At 42.7% G+C, this 22,944-nt stretch overlaps 5 non-coding genes across 5 annotated transcripts; all 5 read left to right on the forward strand.

Annotated features, from left to right (window-relative positions):
• Nucleotides 1-337: 337 nt before the first annotated feature.
• TRNAV-UAC lies at nt 338-410 on the forward strand. Its single transcript has one exon. It is a non-coding gene; the product is annotated as a tRNA-Val (tRNA).
• A 306-nt stretch (nt 411-716) lies between these two features.
• On the forward strand, nt 717-789 carry TRNAV-AAC. Its single transcript has one exon. It is a non-coding gene; the product is annotated as a tRNA-Val (tRNA).
• A 1,006-nt stretch (nt 790-1,795) lies between these two features.
• Nucleotides 1,796-1,868, forward strand: TRNAV-UAC. The gene has a single exon. It is a non-coding gene; the product is annotated as a tRNA-Val (tRNA).
• Nucleotides 1,869-2,174: 306 nt separating this feature from the next.
• On the forward strand, nt 2,175-2,247 carry TRNAV-CAC. The gene has a single exon. It is a non-coding gene; the product is annotated as a tRNA-Val (tRNA).
• A 307-nt stretch (nt 2,248-2,554) lies between these two features.
• Nucleotides 2,555-2,627, forward strand: TRNAV-AAC. The gene has a single exon. It is a non-coding gene; the product is annotated as a tRNA-Val (tRNA).
• Nucleotides 2,628-22,944: the final 20,317 nt, after the last annotated feature.

Raw genomic sequence — 22,944 nt, forward strand, 5'->3', positions numbered from 1 at the left:
CCCTGTCAAGGTCCTTTTCTAGAGGGGTTCTCCAGAACTGAACAGAGTTCTCAAGGCTGACTCTCAGCATAGCCTGTAGAGCGAAAGTCTCAATGGCGCATTCTACTGCCGTGTTCCGCGTCAGTTATGCAAAGACGGCACAGCTTATAAGAAGTCACTGAGGAAATGGATGTTTTCAGCCTGTTTCAATAGTCTGCTATGCCCCGATATCTGCACACGAGGCAAAAGGGACAAAGGACCTCATTAATCTCACCCTGGTCTCGTGTACCCATAACACAGAAAAACCAAGCGGAAAGGCACGACGAGCACACACACTCCAGGTAAGAGCAACAGGCAGGTTTCTGTAGTGTAGTGGTTATCACGTTTGCTTTACATGCAAAAGGTCCCTGGTTCAACACCAGGCAGAAACACTCCCATTTCACCTCCTTTTCCTACCTGTAAGGAAGACTACAAATGCTGTCTGGAATGTAGCCAGCCCTCACCCTCTGCAGCTGGAGGCAGGGCAAATGGGGCTGGACAGGCCCCCCCAGCCCTCATCTCTCTACCTCGCATACCTCATTTAGGGGCAAAGAACACACTGCCAAGAAAAGTAAGTCACAGAGCAAATAGAGGGTCCCCACTCCTTTTATCGATGGACTGTGTCCTTGATTCCTTAAGGGCCGGCCGTGCGGTCTCACATCATGCTTGCAAGATGACAAGTGTGCTCAAAAAGTCTGGTTTCTGTAGTGTAGTGGTTATCACGTTTGCCTAACACGCAAAAGGTCCCTGGTTCAAAACCAGGCAGAAACAGCACTCTTGGTTTTTTTTTCCCTTGCTTGTGAGCAAGACAGAACGTATGCTGGCCTGGCTCAGTCCAGTCAGCGTGCAATTGGTCATGCTCATAATCTTCGCCTGGCGGCTGCAGCCCTATATCCTTAGCTGTACCAACAGGGTGGGCTGAGTGGCCTACTTCTGACATCGTCTACTTTAGATCCATCATTTATGCAAGGATAGCACCACCGCCTCCGCCTGGACTTCAGATCATACCAGACCCGCACTCCTTCTTCGTACTTGCCTCCTGTGTTGTCGCAAGTCTTAATAATATCTGTAGTGTTCTCCCTTCTTCTGCCACTTTCACCTTTTGGTTGAAATCCTATGTGTGCTTCTGGTCTAGCACTGTATGGACTCCTCTGGAACGCTGTTGTAGGCAATCAGCACTCTCTCACTTCCACTTTTGTCCTCGCTTTTCTTTTGATGTTGCATTCCTTTAACTTCTTGAAATATGTCACTTGCCCCTGAATTTTTTTTTTATCCTTACTGCACTTCACGGAAGCTGGCTAGAAATTGGAATGCCGTATCTGCCCTTTGCCTTCATTCTTCTAGAGAGTCCATCTACAGCTCCCTCGGTCTCTGTGTGTATGGCTTCCAGTGCAGTGTGTGCCCCATTTTGGCGATATTCCTTCCTTTAAATTGCCTCCACCCTGTCAAGGTCCTTTTCTAGAGGGGTTCTCCAGAACTGAACAGAGTTCTCAAGGCTGACTCTCAGCATAGCCTGTAGAGCGAAAGTCTCAATGGCGCATTCTACTGCCGTGTTCCGCGTCAGTTATGCAAAGACGGCACAGCTTATAAGAAGTCACTGAGGAAATGGATGTTTTCAGCCTGTTTCAATAGTCTGCTATGCCCCGATATCTGCACACGAGGCAAAAGGGACAAAGGACCTCATTAATCTCACCCTGGTCTCGTGTACCCATAACACAGAAAAACCAAGCGGAAAGGCACGACGAGCACACACACTCCAGGTAAGAGCAACAGGCAGGTTTCTGTAGTGTAGTGGTTATCACGTTTGCTTTACACGCAAAAGGTCCCTGGTTCAACACCAGGCAGAAACACTCCCATTTCACCTCCTTTTCCTACCTGTAAGGAAGACTACAAATGCTGTCTGGAATGTAGCCAGCCCTCACCCTCTGCAGCTGGAGGCAGGGCAAATGGGGCTGGACAGGCCCCCCCAGCCCTCATCTCTCTACCTCGCATACCTCATTTAGGGGCAAAGAACACACTGCCAAGAAAAGTAAGTCACAGAGCAAATAGAGGGTCCCCACTCCTTTTATCGATGGACTGTGTCCTTGATTCCTTAAGGGCCGGCCGTGCGGTCTCACATCATGCTTGCAAGATGACAAGTGTGCTCAAAGAATCTGGTTTCTGTAGTGTAGTGGTTATCACGTTTGCCTCACAGGCAAAAGGTCCCTGGTTCAATACCAGGCAGAAACACTTCCGTTTTACCTCCTTTTCCTACCTGTAAGGAAGACTACAAATGCTGTCTGGAATGTAGCCAGCCCTCACCCTCTGCAGCCGGAGGCAGGGCAAATGGGGCTGGACAGGCCCCCCCCAGCCCTCATCTCTCTACCTCGCATACCTCATTTAGGGGCAAAGAACACACTGCCAAGAAAAGTAAGTCACAGAACAAATAGAGGGTCCCCACTCCTTTTATCGATGGACTGTGTCCTTGATTCCTTAAGGGCCGGCCGTGCGGTCTCACATCATGCTTGCAAGATGACAAGTGTTCTCAAAAAGTCTGGTTTCTGTAGTGTAGTGGTTAACACGTTTGCCTAACACGCAAAAGGTCCCTGGTTCAAGACCAGGCAGAAACAGCACTCTTGGTTTTTTTTCCCTTGCTTGTGAGCAAGACAGAACGTATGCTGGCGTGGCTCAGTCCAGTCAGCGTGCAATTGGTCATGCTCATAATCTTCGCCTGGCGGCTGCAGCCCTATATCCTTAGCTGTGCCAACAGGGTGGGCTGAGTGGCCTACTTCTGACATCGTCTACTTTAGATCCATCATTTATGCAAGGATAGCACCACCGCCTCCGCCTGGACTTCAGATCATACCAGACCCGCACTCCTTCTTCTTCGTACTTGCCTCCTGTGTTGTCGCAAGTCTTAATAATATCTGTAGTGTTCTCCCTTCTTCTGCCACTTTCACCTTTTGGTTGAAATCCTATGTGTGCTTCTGGTCTAGCACTGTATGGACTCCTCTGGAACGCTGTTGTAGGCAATCAGCACTCTCTCACTTCCACTTTTGTCCTCGCTTTTCTTTTGATGTTGCATTCCTTTAACTTCTTGAAATATGTCACTTGCCCCTGAATTTTTTTTTTATCCTTACTGCACTTCACGGAAGCTGGCTAGAAATTGGAATGCCGTATCTGCCCTTTGGCTTCATTGTTCTAGAGAGTCCATCTACAGCTCCCTCGGTCTCTGTGTGTATGGCTTCCAGTGCAGTGTGTGCCCCATTTTGGCGATATTCCTTCATTTAAATTGCCTCTACCCTTACTTTCAAAATGTCCGTGGTTTGACACCTCTTGACACCTGTTGTTTCCCGTGTTTTATTTTATGTGTTTAATAAGTCGCGTGCTAATTTAGTACTCTCTTGAAATATATTTGTATAGAATAGGATCTTTTCTAATTTTGTACATTGATATGGGATACTTTTAGAAAGATACTCTAGTATTTTTAGCATGTTCTAAAAATAAGGATGCACTGAAATCTAGAGATGCCCATTTATTCCTATAGGTGTGTTTTGCATTTAGCAAGATAATCATTAGCACGCACTAAAAATGCTTGTGCACCCTTTTGGTCAATCCCCTCTATGCGTTTAATTTTTTGCTGTTTTAATAAATAGTTATTTATTGCAGACATGCTATACCACTTTAACTATTGAGCAGGGCATATTGGTTTGCAATCTAATAATGATATAGATAAAAAGAAAGGAACTACAGTATATCATATTTAGGTTAGCCATAAAACAAGAACAAACAAGCATTTATTTATTGGTGCCTAAATCTCACATAACTCGAATGTTAATTTTTCAGTTTAATGTGTCTTACAATAATTATGACTAGAAATACATACAATATATTTTTACAAGGCCCTGAATTTTCACTTCCGATGAGGTTTGTGAAGGTGTTAATTGTTTTATTAAAAACATCAGTATTTCCACTTTATACCCAGCTATCATAATGGCCCCTAGAATACACTCCAAATACAGTATTTCGTAAAGCACTCATAGTTTCTGCACTTTGACATCAGGGTGCCACCTCAGGCATGCAGGTTTGCTCTGCCCCCACCTGTCCAATGCACAACCTTGATAGTCTTGTGCCACAGCCTCAGGCCAGCAGTGATGTATAATGCTGTAAACACTATTTGTTCGTGGAAATTGATTACAGTTTTCCAGTTAAAAGAATGGATCCTTGGTTGCTTAAGAAGACCTTTATGGTACCACCATCTCATGTCTTGGGTGTCCTCAGGACTGGAGGCCCATTTGCAAAGTCTCTATAGACCTTTCGCATTTTCGGTAGCATCCTGACATCAGAACAAGCAGCACACACATGTGACATTAACCGGCAATGATCCCACAGCATCTCTATACCTTTCATCGCTCACCTACAACAGAATATGGGCAATTTGTTAAAGGTTCAAGAAAAACCATTCACAAGGTATACACCACCCAGTACATATTTTTGTCTTTAAAAAAGAAAACAAAACTACATGAATACCGGTGAAACGGAGGGAGACATCCCCTCTGTCTGTTGTAGAAGATCCATGAGCTCCATATCTTCAGCCACTTTATACATTTCTGCGTCATAAATGGGAATCTGTGGTATTTTCAGCCATGCTTATGATCTGTTCGCAGGCTAGGTCTTTTGTTAGTGAGACATTGACTTCTTGAGAGTCAAACAGCGTTTGCCCACATGGCAGTTCATCCTTCTTGGACTCTATCATTTCCTGGCCCAGCAATGGGTCCACCACCTGATCCGTTTCAGCCACACACTGCACTTTCTGGTCACTAATCATGTTTTGTGATTCTGTCAAGTTGATTACCGGTGGGTAGCCCTCGGCCTCAGCATCAAGACCTTTAAGATAAAGGCTGAACTGTCATCCTCTCTTTAACAACAGGGTCTATTTACTCCTTCTGGATCTCTGTATATTAGAGGTTTTGTAAGACTCCATATTTAGCTGTTTCGTCTTTCTAGGGGTTTTATAGGACCCCATGTTTAGCTGTTGTGTCTTTCTTATCCCTGATAGATGGAGAGTAACTGGTGGTGGTGTACTTAGAATGATGGTAATGCCATTTTTATATCTCCCAGTCATGTGTTGTTCTTTTTTAGGTTCCTTATAATCTAGTCTGCAGACTTGTCTAGACATGCTTGGACTACTCAATTCATTCACTTGATTTTCCCTAACGTTATTCATGTGATGTTCCCTCTGTTTTGACTTAAAATAGAGCAAAGCATTAAAATATTGTATACTTCCTAGATGAATACTGTTAGGGCAAAACAATCCCTGTATAAATAATTTATTCTGCTACTTTTTTCATCCCTATTTCTTTTACTGGTGCTTTACAGAACATTTTAAAAACTTGTCTGTTTCTGAGGTGAACAATGCTTAAAGGAAGTAAAAGCATTTAAAAAGAAAAAGGTTTGCTTATCTGTAACTTTTTCCCTAGCTCTGAAAAAGCAGAGAGAAAAAGCCCCATAACATTCACACTAGTTCTTTCTATGGAGGATAGCTTGGAAAGGGGGGATTTGAAGGCTGCAAAGAAAATCAGGCTGCTGGGCAGGAAAAGGGAGGGGATGGTGTGGGTGGCTACAGACTGAATGATTTTACAACAGAGCCATTGCAATCTCTTGAGAAAAGCAGGGAGGCTTTGTACAGCAGGCTAGTCCTGCCTGTCATTCTTAAAAGCAGATGGACCTAACATGATCCAGCCTTAAAAAGGTGTCCTTTTTTCAGAGAAAAAAAGAAAAACAGTGAGTCTGCGGCAAAAAATGTATATTTTCTTTCTTGTGAGATAAAAGGTTAAGCTGTGCACATGCAAATAAATTCCACCGAGGCTGTAGGAATGGTTTTGGTCTTTTTGTATCACTTCCCATCATGTGACCCCTATCCAAGTTGGCGATTTAGAATGGAAACAGGAAATGATGCCATGTATACAGTAGTAGCCTCCACCTTGGAAATGGGGCATGGCTATGACATTGCTTCCTGTGACTTCACCCAAAGGGGTGGGGTTTGAGAAGGGGCTATGTATAAAGGAGACAAGGTTTGGAAAGACTATGCAAATAAGGTGGGGCAAGGGGTATGGTCATGCAAAAATAGTGGGTCATAGGCAGGGTCAAGATATCATATCTGGTGATGTCATCAAAGGAGGTGGGGAGTGGGTGTGGTATGGGCAGGATGTGGGTATGACTTTGGCGTGGCTCACTTCTGATTAGCTGAGAACCCAGAAGTGGGCATGTCACCTGTCAAAATCAATTAATGTTGACAAATGCTGGTGAGATACACTGGGTATGCCTATTCACAAAGAACTGCACCAGCCTTAGCTTCTCTGCTGTTGAGTTGCATGTTTTTTGATTCAACATGATCTGACTCATTTGGCTGGAGACTAGTAACCAATTTGACAAATACAGACAACTTCATTTTTCTCATAGGCTGAACAGTAAAATTTATGATGAGATAATCCACTGTTGTGTGGCAAGGTTTGCATTAGCAAAATTCTGTTCGTTTTTGCTGCTTTATTAACTTTATGGATGGGAGAATTAGAATATATTGTACTAAATGAAAAAATATATATAATAGGCATTTTTGAGACCTGGTGGAAGGAGAATAACTAGTGGGACACTATCATACCAGAGTACATATTATATTGCAGTGATAGGGTGGATTGAATTGGTGGAAGGGTAGCATTATATGTTAAGGAGAGCCTTGAATCGAATAGACTATAAATTCTGCAGGACGCAAAACACATCTTGGAATCCCTATGGATAGAAATTTCATATATAAAGGGGAAAAAGATAGTGATAGGAGTGCACTACCATCCACCTGGCCAGGATGAACAGACGAATGTAGAAATGTTAAAGGAAATTAGGGAAGCAAACAAACTGGGCAACACAATAATAATGGGTGATTTCAATTACCCCGATATTGACTGGGTAAATGTAACATCAGGGCATGCTAGGGAGGTAAAATTCCTTGATGAAATCAAGGACTGCTTTATGGAGCAGCTGATTCAGGAACCAACAACAGGAGAACAATTCTAGACCTAGTCCTTAGTGGAGCACATGATCTGGTACGGGAGGTAATGGTGCTGGGGCCGCTTAACAACAATGGCCATAACATGATCAGATTTGATATAATCCCTGGAGTAGGTACACACAGGACATCCAATAAGTGAGCATTTAACTTTCAAAAAGGAGACTATGATAAAATGAGAAGAATGGTCAAAAATAAACTTAGAGGAGCAACTGCAAAGGTCAAAAAGTTACATCAGGCGTGGATGCTGTTCAAAAATACCATCCTAGAAGCCCACACCAAATGTATTCCATGTATCAAAAAAGGAGGAAGGAAGGCCAAACAACAGCTGGTATGATTAAAAAGTGAGATGAAAGAAGCTATTAGAGCTAATAGAAAATCCTTCAAAAAAATGGAAGAAGGATTCAACTGAAAATAATAGGAAACAGCAAAATGCTGATAAGGAAGGCAAAGAGAGAGTTTGAAAAGAATATTGCATTGGAGGCAAAAACAATAGTAAATATTTTTTTTTAGGTATATTAGAAGCAAGAAGCTGGCAAAAGAATCGGTTGGACCGTTCGATGACTGAGGGATAAAAGACCGTAGCGGAGAGGTTAAATGCATTCTTTCCTTCAGTCTTCACCAAGGAAAATGTGGGAGAGATACCAATGCCAAAAATGGTATTCAGTGCTGATCAGTCAGAGAAACTGAAACAAATCTTTGTAAACCTGGAAGATGTAATGGGGCAGTTTGATAAACAGTAGCAAATTGCCTGTTCTGGATGGTATACATCCCAGAGTACTAATAGGATTGAAAAAATGAACTTGCAGAGCTATTGTTAGTGATATATAATTTATCTTTAAAATCAAGCGTGCTACTGGAAGATTGGAGGGTGGTCAATATAACACCAATTTTTAAAAAGGGTTCCAGAGGTGAGCCGGGAAATTATAGACTAGTGAGCCTGTCCGTCCCAGGGTTAAGACTAGTAGAGTCTTCAGTTTGCAATGCATTGTGAGTGGCACACAAAGTCTTATGAAAGTATGTGTAAAGCAGTTCACAATCATTTGCTGGCTGGGTAACAGAGTTCCAAGTACTTCACCTTGAGGTTCTTTATCAGTCCCATACCACATGGTTGTAAGCATGATGTAGCACTAGGTGGCAGAAATGCTAGTGTCATACTATCCATACTTTTTACTTTTGGCTCTGCAGGTCAGCTGTCCACAGCCATCAATACATACCATTTTATTTTTATTACATTTGTACCCCACACTTTCCCACTCATGGCAGGCTCAATGCAGCTTACATATAGGTACTTATTTGTACCTGGAGCAATGGAGGGTTAAGTGACTTGCTCAGAGTCACAAGGAGCTGCCTGTGCCTGAAGTGGGAATTAAACTCAGTTCCTCAGGACCAAAGTCCACCACCCTAACCACTAGGCCACTCGTTCAGCTTCGTTAGCCAATCAGTGAAAATCTCTGAAGTCATCCAAGCCTTCTTGTTGAAAGTCTACTCGGTCTACAGCATTTTTACATGCTTAAAGCAGTGGGGTTTCTCAAACTTGCCAATGATTTAACAGTGGCAGTTTTTCGCTCCAATTCATATTTGCACAAACCATTGAGTCAAGTGTTCTTTGCTTTATTTACCATTGAGACATGCATCTCCTTTGAAGCACAGGGAGTAGGTCGAAAGATATCGCATGTTAGGTATGATGACCACAGGTTCACCACACACCTCGTGAAACACAATTCCATGTCTGTCTTTGAATCTGTCCAGCAATCCAACACTGCACTGAAAAGCATCGTGCATTAATTTCTTGGCAAAAAATGTTTGCTTTTTCACGCAGCAGTGGACCATTAACCGGAACGTTCTGCCAATTCTACGTCTTCGAAATCTATTTGCAAACGCTTTCTATTTGCAGTCAAAGACATTTCATACGCTTGCTTAAGCTTTTCTCTCTCCTGCCATATCCCATTTACTGTCTGTTGTGCAAGATTTAGTCTTGTACATACGGTTGACTGTTTTTTCCTATTCTCGATTAAAGTAATTATGGCAATTCTTGCTTCAAAATCAAGTGCAGAACATCTACATTTTTTGGTCTTCAGTATCAGCCATAAGTCAGTTCATCACGTTTGTTGTAAATCGAGACCAGCCATAAGTTGATTCACTAGAAGTGTGATTGCCATGTGAGTCCCTTATATACATGGTCCCTTGTAGTCACAGGACCATGTAAAATGGTCTCTTGTAACCGGAAGTCCATTATAACCTGGTCTGCTATAACTGAAGAGAAATAGATTGGAAGTCCTATTCTCTCGGCTGGGGCAAAAAGTTTTGTCCACTATATCCGAGTGACCGTTATATCCGGTCCCTTATAACGAAGTTCTACTGTACTAATTTCATCCTTGTTTGGTGCAAAATTTTCCTGTAGCTGGCTCCTCATGGCTGGGATTAGAATAGCTATATGGACTACAGATATCTAATTTGTGGGTCCTGATGGGTGAAGGCTAGAATTACTCTTTAAGCTAATCATTAACTAATCAAAACAGTCAAGTCACCCCTATGATAAAGTAAGCAGATAATTTACTGGGTGAGAAGAATCAATTCATCTGTTCAGTCACACTCTGTGCCTACCATATGGAAACAGGCTGTGGTTCGGACCATTCTCAAAAAGACTTCTCTTTATCCTATCCTGCCTGAAAATTATTGTCCAGTCTCCAATCTTTGTTTTTTCTCCACATTACTTGAGAAGATGGTTTTTGAACAGTTTTCTGCATGTATTGACCAACTCTCTTCCCTTCATCCCTGCCAAACCAGTTTTCAATCTGCACATAGTATAGAACGACAGTTACTGCCTTAGTTTGTGAATTACACTCTCACCTTAACTCTGGGAAAATTGTTCTTCTTATCTCTTTAGACCTCTCTGCAGGTTTCTACTTAATCGATTACTCCCTCCTCATCCTCTCCCATCTTCACTCTTTGGAAATATCAGGTACAGTTCTGTCTTGGTTTTCCTCTTATCTTTCTGATCGGTCATTTTCAGTACTCATCTCTCCACTTCTGTCTCTCACTCTCTCTCCTGTGGGGTACCCCAGGGTTCCTTGCTGTCACCTTTGCTTTTCAACATCTTTCTGAGCCCCCTTGCAACTCTATTTCAGGATTTCAATGTTCACTTTTTCATTTATGCAGATGATATTCTCTTAACTTTTCCTACTCTTCTGGACTCTGTCAACCTTGCACCTCTGCAGCATTATCTTTTCTCTCTATCTCATTGGATGTCAGACCATAAACTAGTTCTTAACCCTTCTAAGATCACAGCCTGCTGGGTCTCTGAAATGCTCACTCTCCCCCCTTCTTCTAATCCAATTCTTTTCAGTGTCTCTATTCCCACAGTTAGCTCCTTCCACCATTTAGGAGTTATCTTAGATTCTCATCTTTCCTTTGTTGAACAAATTTCCCAGGTCCTCAATCAAGGCTTTCTCTGTGTGGTCTGCCGTTGTATTCATAGCTACTTAGACTTTCAGTCCCTGCATACTCTTGATTACTGTAATTCAATCTATATCGGTCTTCCTCATTCACAACTACGTCACTTACAAACACTTCAAAATACCTGTGCGCATTTTCTTCTCAAAGCAAAAAAGTCTGATTGCATATCCTCTCTTTTCATACAGCTCCACTGGTTACTGATGGAATACCAGATCCGCTTTAAGGTGCTCTCCTTAGCACATAAAGCATTACATCTAGGAACCCCCTCATATTTGTCCTCAGTATTCATCCCCTACACCCTTGCCCGATAACTCCAATCACCTTGTTCTGCCCTCTCCAAAAACTGCTCAATATGAAGCTACCCAGAGGTCAGCCTTCTTTTTCATAACCCCCAAACTGTGGAATGACTTTCTGTTGGAAATTCATTCGGAATTGTCTTTTATTAAAATTAAGACCTTATTAAAGGCCCACTTTTTCCATTATTCTTTTGGTGTGACACTGTAGTGAGGTCAGCTCTGGGGTGCATTTACTCCTATAGTTCTAGTTCTGATGTGTGTTTTGTAATATTGTTGTACTCCCTATTTATTTTTTACTTAATGTACCTTCTTTGCTTTTAATATTGGCGTTCCTTTCTTTATTTTTATCTGTTTTATGTTATAATTTTTTTTTATTGTAAACCACTATGTTCCTTTGCTGGTAATGGCTGTATATCAAACATTTTGAATAAACATAAACACTCAGATTGGAGAAAAACGTTTTTTAAAAATCTACAGTTGCTGAAAGTTTGTATATGTGGTTTAAACTACTTCTTCACTATTTCTCTCTTGTTCTCATTATTCCATAGATTAGCACTCAGCCTCTGAGTCTGGACTCCTCTCCTTCTGTTAAGCTACTCTCTAGAATTCTCTTCCTTTGTAAATTTCCCTAATAGAACCTTTCCTTCTATCCTGGAAGACAAGCTTCTTTCCAAAGTTGGCCCTACAAATGAGCAACTGTGTTTTTCACATATGGCCCTACTTTTCAGCTCCTACTATGCTATAGGGATGTCTGTCTGTCTGGAAGCATTCCTAGTGACCTGACCACACAGACATTCCAGCTGTGCAGATGGGCAGTTTAGTGGTCATTGCAGTGGAATTCACATAAAGGGACCCAGGTACAAATCCCACCTAAACCCCTTCATATTGTATGGTAAGCCCTTCAGGAATAGAGAAAACCTACTGCACCTAAAGATCCACCATTACATTAGTCCTCAGGCTTGCAGGTCACGTATATATTTAGGTGCAAGAGGTATTTCTATGTTCCATGAGGGCTCATATATTTGTACTGAAATTAAAGAGTTAAAGTGGGAACTGAACCTGGGTTCTGGTTGTTTACTGTCCACTGCACTGACCACTAGGCTGCTCCGTCCACTTGATTGTTGTTTTCTTAGGAATGGCAATAATATCTATAGTTGTCATACAGCCTTGTATCTACTGTCACTGTCACATCTTTGGGGAGTGGAAGGGGTTCAGTGGTCACTGGGGGATTAAGTGGGGGGGGGGAGGTCATGCTTTAATCCCTACAGTTGTCAGCTGGTCAGTTGGGACAACTTTTTCTGACTTAGGCATGACTGAAACATACTTCTTTTCTGCCATGGACCTATTTGGATGAACTTAGTGAAAATTGTCCTAATTCTGTCTTTTCAAAAATTGCAATGTAGAAGTTTTGTCAAGAAAATCATCCATTTGCCGCTTTGCGCTGCTTTTGAAAATGAGAACCATATTATCATAGTAAATGTCAAGTTTTTATCTTTTTTCAAAATCTGAGGTATGATTGTGAAGGGGGAAATGATCCAGCAATGTCTTTCCAGAATCTGGCTGCTTGAACAGCAAGAGTTTTGTCAAAGAGTGCTAGTCTTTTTTTTTCCTTAGATGAGGAGAAGATGAAAGAATTAGCGTATTGTGCCTGAAGTCTAATAATGCTGTAAACTTCCCTGAGCAACAACTGGAAAGGTAGCTAAAATATTTAAAATTATTTTTTTTCTTTTTTTGTATTTGTCTGCTTCCTCTTACTTCTTTGGGCTTCACTGTCAATTGAAACCTATCAAAGTGGGCGCTAAAGAGACATGAGCCTTCATTTTTGTCCTCCCTCCCTCCTAATCTTCCCAGTGACAGATCCCTGGCTGAGAGGCATAGATCATGGCTTTCTCTTCAATGTCATTCTCAAGTCAGCCAGTAGGTGATGCTGTTGTACAATTGCTGCAGCTCCTTCCTTCCTGGGGATTGTTAACGCTGCCTCAGCAGCAGCTGGGTCCAGCAATCAAATGCAGGCATTCTGCACAGCAGGGCACAGCACTGCCAGTGGGCCATCAGCCTGTTTGGTATCACTAACATTCAGCATGGCAAATTTAGGGTTCACTGTAGTGAACAGTAAGAGCCCTAAGACGAGTTAGCATTTTTAACGCGCCTACAATTAGCACACGTTAACTGTGTAGGCGCCTATAAAGATATTGTAGGCGTGTACACTGTTAATGTGCGTACATGGTTGACACGCGTTAAAAACACTAACTCGCCTATAACACGGCTTAGTAAACAGGGCCTTTAATGTCTACTCTAAGGGGGTGTATTTTTTAAAAGTTTGAGGTTTTAGTTTTCTCTGTTTTAGCTCCATTGGGATGAGAATAATTCTGTGTCGTTCTTGGTTTGTCAATAACCAGATTTACAGCATGAAATCTGGACAAACCTGAAGCTTTTCCTCTTCATGAATAATCATTTTTGCACTAGTTCTTCCCCTGCAACCTTTTAGCTTTTTCGCCACATTATTATAATTTGCATTTAGACTGAACACACAAAGGATGTGTCTTGGTAGGGATAAAAAAATAAATCTGATGGTTCCAGTCACATTCCTATCTGGTGAAAAGCGATTGCATTAACATAAAAACCATTTCTTCATTGATAAAACATAAAAGACTTCCATTTCAGGATTTTACAGTTCATTTTCTGAGTGAAAAAGCTTTTAATATGTATATAGAGGCCCTTTTTTACTGAAGTCAAATATATTCCTATTGTTACCTTGCACTGGGGCTAATAATGCTGTTAGCAACTATAGAGCTGTTCTTATTCACACTGGCTAAATATTCATCTATTTTATTTTTAAAATGTGTAAGGATTTTTACCCTTTTCAGTTTAGAATAATAATTGAAAAAAAACCTGAGAAATGTCAACGGGAAAAAATCACCAGGACTAGTAGTTCTGATTTCTCCATTGCACTCAAAAAACAAAAGCAAAATCCAGCAGGCAGTGGGGGTAAACCTAGGACCAGATGAACCTAACCCAGGGGTTCTCAACCTAGTCATCGGGACACACCCAGCCAGTCAGGTTTTCAGGATACCTACAATGAATATTATCATGCTGCCACTCCAGGAAGGTGTAGGGTTCAGGCTAGAAGGCTTTCTCAATCCAAAGGGAGGCTCTCCAATCCTCTCCTGGACAGAAGGTTCAAGCAGAAAATCCACCACCAATAAAGAGAGAGCTTTATTATGATTCATAGCAGTCACTTAAGTTCTCTTTAGAATCTACAGAAAAACAAAACAAGATATTTTATAGTTTCTTTGTAGATAATTGATACTTCAGTAAGCAGAATAGTTCTTTTAGAAAGAAAGGCACATGCAAATTAGGCCTCCTAGCATATGCAAATGCAGTAATGCCTCTCTCCAAATGGTCTCAATCCAGGTTTTTTAGGATTAAAAATAAAATCCACCACCACCACTAACAACAAAAAAGTATCTGTCCAGTCCCTTATCTTAACTGCTTACTTTCATATTATTAAGTCCTTCATTGGGAGGAGCTTCTCTTCTTGTCCACAGAAAGGTTGCTACCCTTTCAAAGTCTACAAAAAAAACCGAAAAATTTTCTTCTGTCATTCCCCTCATGGCAACTTTCCCATGATAAAAACAAACAAAAAAACAGCACAGTCAGAGCTTCCCTTTGTAAAAAACCCTTTCATGCCCAGGGAGCATGAGCAAGGAAAAGGAAGGAAGGCCACCACCCACTCGCTCTCACAGCCAGTTCCCTCCCCAACTGGTCTTCCTATAAAATTTTCACAAAACACACACAAAAATTACTTTATATTTCACAAGGTTCTACCTTCATTTCTTCCTGGTTGTCCCACTTAATGATATCCATAAGTTCTTCTTTGTCTTCTCCAGTGTCCTAAACGATCTCAGAGTTCTCTTGAAGCTCATTCCCTTCTGCCTTTAACCTGGGGAAATGACCAAGGTTGCCAGATGGGAAAAATTTTCCCAGCCCAAAATCAGCCCTAAACCTGCCCAAAGTCAAACCCCGCCTCCCACGTCACCAACCCCACCTCCTATGTCACCAACCCCACCCCTCACGTCACCAACCCTGCCTTCCACGTCATTAACCCCGCCCCTGGCCTCACCCCTGACGTCGTTAACCCCGCCCCTGACGTCAACCACGCCCCTGAAAAGCTTCTATTGGACCAAATTGGACCAATAGAAGCCCCGGAAAAAAGCGCACAGCGGCCACAGGAAAAAAGCCTAAACCCGCATCTCCGCAGCCGCCGAAAATTTTCCGCAGCTGCTCGCAGAAAACCCGCCCAGTGTTGCGGGAAGACTGCAACCCTGGCGACAATGGAAATGACCATTAAAAGCCCTACTTCCTGACCTTCCTTTTCCTGATTGATTCCCCCTTTCTGGGTCTTCCACTGGCCATGGAACTCAGGGAGGGGCACTGCCCCTCCCTGAGTTCCATGGGACTTCCCATATGTTTTCCTTTGGTCTTTTCTGAAAGAAGCTTCTCCTCCTACCCCTCCCCCAGGGTGAAAAAACTTTATTCACTTTTTCCACTTCCCATGGGTTACATGGGCTCCTCCCCTGTTCTAAAACATTATATTTCTTAGACCTGTTGTTTTGGACAGGCTTCCCTATGGGCTATGGGGATTATGGGGCAGACAGCCTTCTCACCTTCTCATCCTTGAACTGTGATCTCCTCTCTTTGTCACAATATACATGAGACACATTTGCATGCATATTCATTGTGGGTGTCCTGAAAACCTGACTGGCTAGGTGTTTCCTGAGGACTGAGTTGAGAATCCCTGACCTATCCTGATAACCTGAAGCCAGCTGGTAACCTTTAAACTGCGTATCTTTAAACCAGGGGTTCCCAACCCAGTCCTCAGGACATATCAGGCCAGTCTGGTTTTCAAGATATCCATAGTGAATATACATGGGATAAATTTGCTTGCCCTGCCTTCATTTGCATACAAATCTATCCCATGCATATTCATTGCCGGTATCCAAAAAACCTGACTGGCTAGGTGTGTCCTGAGGACTACATTTGGAACCCCTGTTCTAAATAGAGTTTCTCAATCCAGTCCTTGGGACACACCTAACCAGTCAGATTTTCAGGATACCCACAATGAGTATACATGAGATAAATTTGCATGCACTATTTCCATTCTATGGAAATCTCTCTCATGCGTATACATTGGGGTATCCTGAAAATCTAACTGGTTAGGTGTATTTCGAGGACTGGGTTGAGAACCATGCTCTAATCAGTAATTCTCAACCCAGTCCTGGGGACACAACCTGTCAGTCAGGTTTTCAGGCTACCCATAATGAATATGCTTGAGATAAATTTACATACAGTAGCTTCACTCTATGCAAATCTCTCATGCATATTTATTGCAGGTATCCTGAAAATCTGACTGGCTAGGGGTGTCCCAAGGACTAGGCTGAAAACCACTGCTCTAAACTGTCAACCAAGTTACCCAGTTCCAGAAGGTACATTTTTAGGCCAGCCCTGGATTTTTGACAGCCCTATCATGGGTGCATTATGGGACTGGCAACACAGATTTTAATGGGTAGAATCAAGGACTACAACTAACACACTGCTTAAGTATGGGGTTGAATTAGCCTAAGTTGCAAACATGTAAGAACTAGCACAGTGGATCCCAAGCCTGGTCCTGGAGGCACCCCAGTCAGTATGGTTTTCAGGATATCCACAATGAATATTCATGAGCGAGATTTGCATGCACTGCCTCCACATCTCTCTCATTAATATTCATTGTGGATATCCTGAAAAACTGACTTGCTGGGGTGCCTCCAAGACCAGGTTTGGGATCCACTGTGCTAGTTCTTACAAGTTTGCAACTGAGGCTAGCACTGAGCTAGCACAAGTTTGTGCCAATTCAACTCCTTTCTGTGCTTGCAAGTGGCTGAGATGCCAAGGGTGGCGCACTCCAAAGAGTGAGATTGAAAGCCAATGAGTACTGGTTTTTCAGATGCCACTTCCAGTGTATACATATAGAGTCATATTGCTTTGCAGATGAAAAAGGTGGCATAAATGCTATTTGTTTTGCTTTGAGGACTCTGAAAGAATATAGGCAGAAAGGAGGCATGATGGAACAATTGTCAAAGGAATTGTCCAAGTAACTAAGCAGTTACCTTGGGTAAATTTTCCAAGGTGCCCTCCACTCAGTGACTAAAATTATGTGCATAGGTTTCACAAAGTATAAGGTAGGAACAAGGAAAAGGAATGGGGCAGAGAGAGGCAGTATGCAGGAAGGTGTGCTCATTTTTCCTACTGGTAGTGCCATTTGGATTTTCTTCTCTTAGGCTTGCCTCTCATGAGAGCAGTAATCACGGTTTAAAATATTCACAATAAAATGTCTTCATTGTGGATATCTAAAACCCTAACTGGCTTGGTGTTGTAGGGGTCTTTTCCTGCTGCCTCACCTTTGCTGGTTAGGCCTGAAGCATCTTTCCCTCAACTAAATATGGATTCTGCAGCCTGAGACCTGAATACATCAGAAAACAGCTTTCTTCAAGGAAAAATACTTCTTGGCATAACTATGCTAGTGACTTCACCATCCAAGAACATGTGTTTACATGTACTAACCATCCACCTTATGGCCTGGGAGATACGGTGGAGCAGTTTTCACAGAGACTCCGGTACACCTGTGAACCATGGAGAGAAGTTTGTTACTATCAGGCTTATGACTGATAAGATATTCATGCTGGAAGCTCAAGGCCTCATTATCATGTCTGTGAATAATCTGCTAGACAGTGATACTGTGAAGATGAGGTTTCTGCTCCCACTCTCCAGCAGGCCTCACTAGCCTGTAGCCTTTGAATAGAACTCCAAACAGTCTCTTCCCAGCATCCTGAGCAATCCAACCTCAAGCTCCTGAGCCCCTTTTTCACTCAGGGTGAGCTGGTTCTCAGTATGCAAATTGTATGCAGATTAGCATGTTATCCTTTCACGCTCAGGGTGACCCCAGCCTGTTTTTCTTCCTTGAACACACAGTCCACCACAAGTCCATAGGGTTTAGCCAGTTCCTTCCAGGGGGATTCTCTTTCTTCAGCTGCCAGCTCTCTTCTCTTCTTTTCCCATCTCAGGTGGGGTATAAAGTGGTTAATTAGCTACACAGGACCCAGCCCATAACCTCCTACACCTGTGGACCTCCCAGGGCTCTCCCCGGTCCTAGCGACCTCCATCTATTCTCCTAGCACCCTCTAGTGGCCTACCCTGGACATCCTGGACATTTTTAGGGGAACAGAGCCATCTAGGGGCCTGCCCCGGCTAGGACAGCCTCTTATTTATCACAATACTTGGTTGGTGATTGGTCTATGTGTGTCACCTGACCCAGAGGAATGCCAATGCTGGGCATGAGAGTTAAAAAAGAGTTTTTTAGTGAGGAGAAGAAGATTGCCTGGTGTATAGCTCTCTTTCTGAGGAGTTAGAGACTCATTTTTCCTAAATACCTGTGAACTGTGATTCCTTGTGCTGAGAGCAGACAAGGTCAAGTTCAGCCACAGGCTGGTGGCTTCCTCAGAGACTGAGTAACCAGCAGCACAGAATAGAGATTTTGAACTAAACACCTGAGCTAGAGGGGCTTGCAGGAAATCTGCTGGAGCCTGAACAGGAGTCAATTCATCACCCCCTTGGACTCTGAACCTACGGGACCTCAAGGGTTAGATTCAGGACTTTTCTTCTTATGGCTTAGGGTTTACTTAGCTTTGGTCTTTGTCTGCATCTGATTGGTTACAACAGGACCTGTGGTTAGTAGCCTAATACTGCTTCTGTTGGTAATCTTTTCTCAGGATATTATAGTTGTATAGTTACTCATATATATATTTTCATATATCTACTGGTGCATTTTTGTATATTTTGATAGTATACAGAGTTTTGTAACTTGCTTTGCATTTTCCAATATTGTTATTTTTATATCTATAATAAATAATATATTTCCATTTTGGCCTTATTCCTTTCATTGGTTTACAGCCTGACAAGAGCCTAAGGGCCAATTAGGTACTCTCATATCCTCAGCAAATGATTCTAGAATAATTGCTATTTAGTGATTATCTGATATAGAAGTACCTACAGTGTGTCTTAAGGACTGGGTTGAAAAGCACTACTCTAATGAGTGAGAGGAGGGGCTCAAAGAGCATGAGAGTGAGAGATACTTCAAATGAGTGTGACACACTCCTAATGAGACAGTCTTCAAATGAGTGTGACACACTCCTAATCAGTGAAAGAAGGGGTTCAAATTGCATGGGAGCCTTCAAATGAGTATAACTCATTCCTAATGAGAGAGAGAGAGGGAGAGAGAGAGAGAGAGAAGGGGCTCAAAGTATATGACAGAGAGCCTTCAAATGACAGAGATGCCAAGTTACCCAGTTCCAGGTTGGAGATTTTGAAACAGTCCTGGATTTCTGACCACCTTATCCCGGTACATTATGGAACTTGCAGCCCTAATTTCAATGAGCAAGATCAGGCATGACAAATCCTAAACTGCTTTAGGATATATGGTCAAAACCAGAACTGCCCAATATCTCCAGCCTAGACCTGGGTAACTTGGCGTCTCTGTAAAGGAGTGTGACACACTTCTAATGAGACAGTCTTTAAAAGAGTGTGATACGCTCCTAATCTCTAAACTGTGGATCCGAATAAATGTGCATTTTCCTACAAAATGGTGAAAGGATTAGGCCTGCCAATAAGTCTTGAATGTCAAATTATCTTTTGTGTTTCTGATGGTACTCAAGATTACGACTTATCACCCTAAAACAGTTGTTAACATTTTATTTTTAAAACTTATAGCCCACCCCACCTACATCTTAGGCAGATTACAAAAAACGCACATAATAAAACAAACAAAATCCCTAACCCGCATTAATCTTCTTAATATTGCCAGCTGCATAAACTGAAAACATCTATACGGTAAGACATATCTGCACAAACAAATGTGTCATCAAAAGCTTCTTAAAATTACACAACTACAGAACCCCTGTAGTGCATTCCACAATAGTAGCTCAGCCACTGAAAAAGCAGCAGTCTTTATTTCATCATATTGAACCCCAAGCATCCTCTGAATTGACAGTAATATAGCTTTCTTAGATCGCATTCATCTTCCTGGGTAATAAATTGTCAACATGTAGGTCATGAGGGTACAGTGGGTTTGTGGTGGGTTTTGAAGGGCTCACATTTACCAGCACAAGTGTAACAGGTGGGGGGGGATGGGCCTGGGTCCGCCTGCCTGAAGTGCATTGCACCCACTCAGTGCCGTAGTGAGGGCGGCTGACACCCGGGGCGGGGCGCCGCTGCGCACCCCCCCACGAGCGCAGCACTGCGCACCCCCCCTCGGCGCACACCCCCCCCGAGCGCATTCTTACTAGCATAGGAAAGCGGGTAGTGGGTGAGAGGGCCGATCCGCCCTGACTGCATGTCGCTGGAAGCTGCGTCGGCTCCGCTGGTTCCCTGCTCTCTTTGCCCCAGAACAGGAAGTAACCTGCTCCAGGGCAGAGGGAGCAGGAAACCAGCGGAGCTGACACCCCCCCAGCGGCGTGCACCCGGGGCGGACCGCCCCACAGCCCCCCCCTTCCTACGCCACTGCACCCACTAAAACTGCTCCAGAGACCTGCATACTGCTGCCAAGGAGCTGGGTATGACATTTGAGGCTGGTATAGAGGCTGGCAAAAAATATTTTTACAGTTTTTTTTATGTAGGAGGGGGTTAGTGACCACTGGGGGAGTAAGGTGAGGTCATCCCCAATTCCCTCCAGTGGTCATCTGGTCAGTCGGGCACCTTTTTGAGGCTTGGTCGCAAGAAAAAATGGACCAAGTAAAGTCAGCCAAGTGCTCATCAGGGATGCCCTTCTATTTTCCATTATCGGCCGAGGACACCCATGTGTTAAGCACACTACAGTCCCGCCTTCGCAATACTTCCGGCACATCCCTTGGCCTGGATTGGCCGCTGTCGTGGACAGGATGCTGGGCTCAATGGACCCTTGGTCTTTCCCAGTGTGGCATTACTTATGTACTTATGTCCCCATAAACTTCCCCGCGACGGAAAGCAGTTGAGGGCTTTCGATTATGCCGATTTGGGCGACCCTGAGAGAAGGATGCTCATCTCCCGATTTGTGTCATAAGATGGGCGCCCTTCTCTTTCGAAAATAAGCCTGATAATAACCTATGTAACTTTTTAAGTCTGTGTGCTTTGAAAATGAGCCTCTATATGTCTGTAGGTATTGTACTTTGGACATTTTTCCCTATACTGCAGAAATGGTGTTTAGACTGGATTTGGGAGATTTATCCATGGAGAGATATCAGTGCATTAATTTTTGTGCATATTTCAAAACTAAGGCTGTAAGACTTTGGGGGAACATGGTCTACTGTTAAGATGGGTTATTTTACAACACGTTGTGCTATTTAAGCACAGGGTCTGATTGCATAAAATAGCAAGTGAAAAGGAGGAGCAGACCTCAAGTGAATGTGAGCAACAAAACAACACAGTGAGGTAGATCCAAGGAGGATATCAAAAGGTCTTTATTAGAAAACTGATAAAAGATGACCCGATACGGCCGTATTTCGGCACAAAAGACCTGCCTCAGGGATTCACCAGACCCCTAAGGTGGGCCTTTTGTGCCGAAACACGGCCGTGTCAGATCGTCTTTTAGCTGTTTTCCAACAAAGACCTTTTGATATCCTCCTTGGATCTACCTCACTGTATTGTTTTGTTGCATAAAATAGCATGCAGAGATTTATAGTTCCAATGTTCCTATTGCATTCCCTAAGAAAACAAGCGACAAACACAGAAGAAAACAAACCTCTGCACTGGTCAAGCCAAAGAACAAAGTCACAGCGAAGGAGACAAAATGGATGATGCCAAAAAACTTCTACTGGACTCAAAAAAGTTTACAGCAAAAGTTTTATTAATAAAATCTGGACTCGACACCAGTCATGTTTCAGCCACTCAGGCCTGCCTCAGGAGTCCCTGTGTGTTATTGCTAGAATGATTTCTGGAAGACGAAGAGATCTTCTAAAAGTATGAAGCTAGCAAACTGAAACAAGCTGTGAATAAGCAAACCTCTTGCCACAAGGGTGCGCCGTCACTACAAGATGAGAATGGTCTCAAAGACATCCATTCCCTAAGAAAAGACAGACTGCAAGTCCTTGCAGGCCATGCAGTAAACTCAGGACTGGATCAACCTGGACGGCAAATCTGAAGCCAGTTGGGAATTCATTCTACTAGACACAAGTTTCTTGGTTTTATCTGAACCAGTTTTCAATCAGTTCTGCTTTGACTCAGGCTATTAAATTTAACCCCACTCTCTCTACATACCAATTTCCTAAGATTCCGATCTTATTTGAACTACTTGACCATCCCTAAATGAAATTATTCAACAGAGCAGACAGCAGGAATCCAAACAGCTAAAGATTTATGTGCTTTTCTTTCTGACAATTCCTGCAAATATTGATTTAAGAAGGCAGAATTTTAAGTATTCTTTGATGTGATTCTGCCGAAGGACTGAGTGTGTCTAGCTACACTTGGCTTGCTGAAATACTAATGGACATTGAATCCTAGCATGCTCAATGCTATACTGGGCAGGTAAAGTGGAAATGACTGCCACAACTTGTTCAAGAAAAGCAGAAGAGACCAATAGCATTTTAGCAGAATCGGGTTCAGCCGTATTGACCAATCCTGTAGCTGCTATTTGCATCTCTTTGCTGCTGCACCTTCTCTCCCACCCCCAAAAAATTCAACACAAAAAGGAGTTTCCAGCTAAGACTTGAAATAGAAAATTCCTTTTTCCCCTTCTCTGTGCTGGCACAGAAAAGTAATTTAATTTGCACAGGCATTACATTTAAATGTAATTTGTCATTCAAAGCTCTCTTTTTTTCACATTTATCTTCCTGTGTGATGGAAGTGGCTGTAAATTGAAGTAACAGCTTCAACTGATCCTGATCAGCTCCATCAATCCTTCACAACTGTGAACAAATGCAGTGTGTGATGCCTTCAAAGTTATACCAAAACATGTGAAATGACACAGCATCAATAAAATGGTATGCCAAAAAAGTATATTTCAGATACCTTGATCCTTTCTTTTGAATGTTTATTCTACCCTACTGTACCATATCAAAGTCT

The sequence above is a fragment of the Microcaecilia unicolor genome, chromosome 3, assembly GCF_901765095.1.
Source record: "Microcaecilia unicolor chromosome 3, aMicUni1.1, whole genome shotgun sequence".
Lineage (NCBI taxonomy): Eukaryota > Metazoa > Chordata > Amphibia > Gymnophiona > Siphonopidae > Microcaecilia > Microcaecilia unicolor.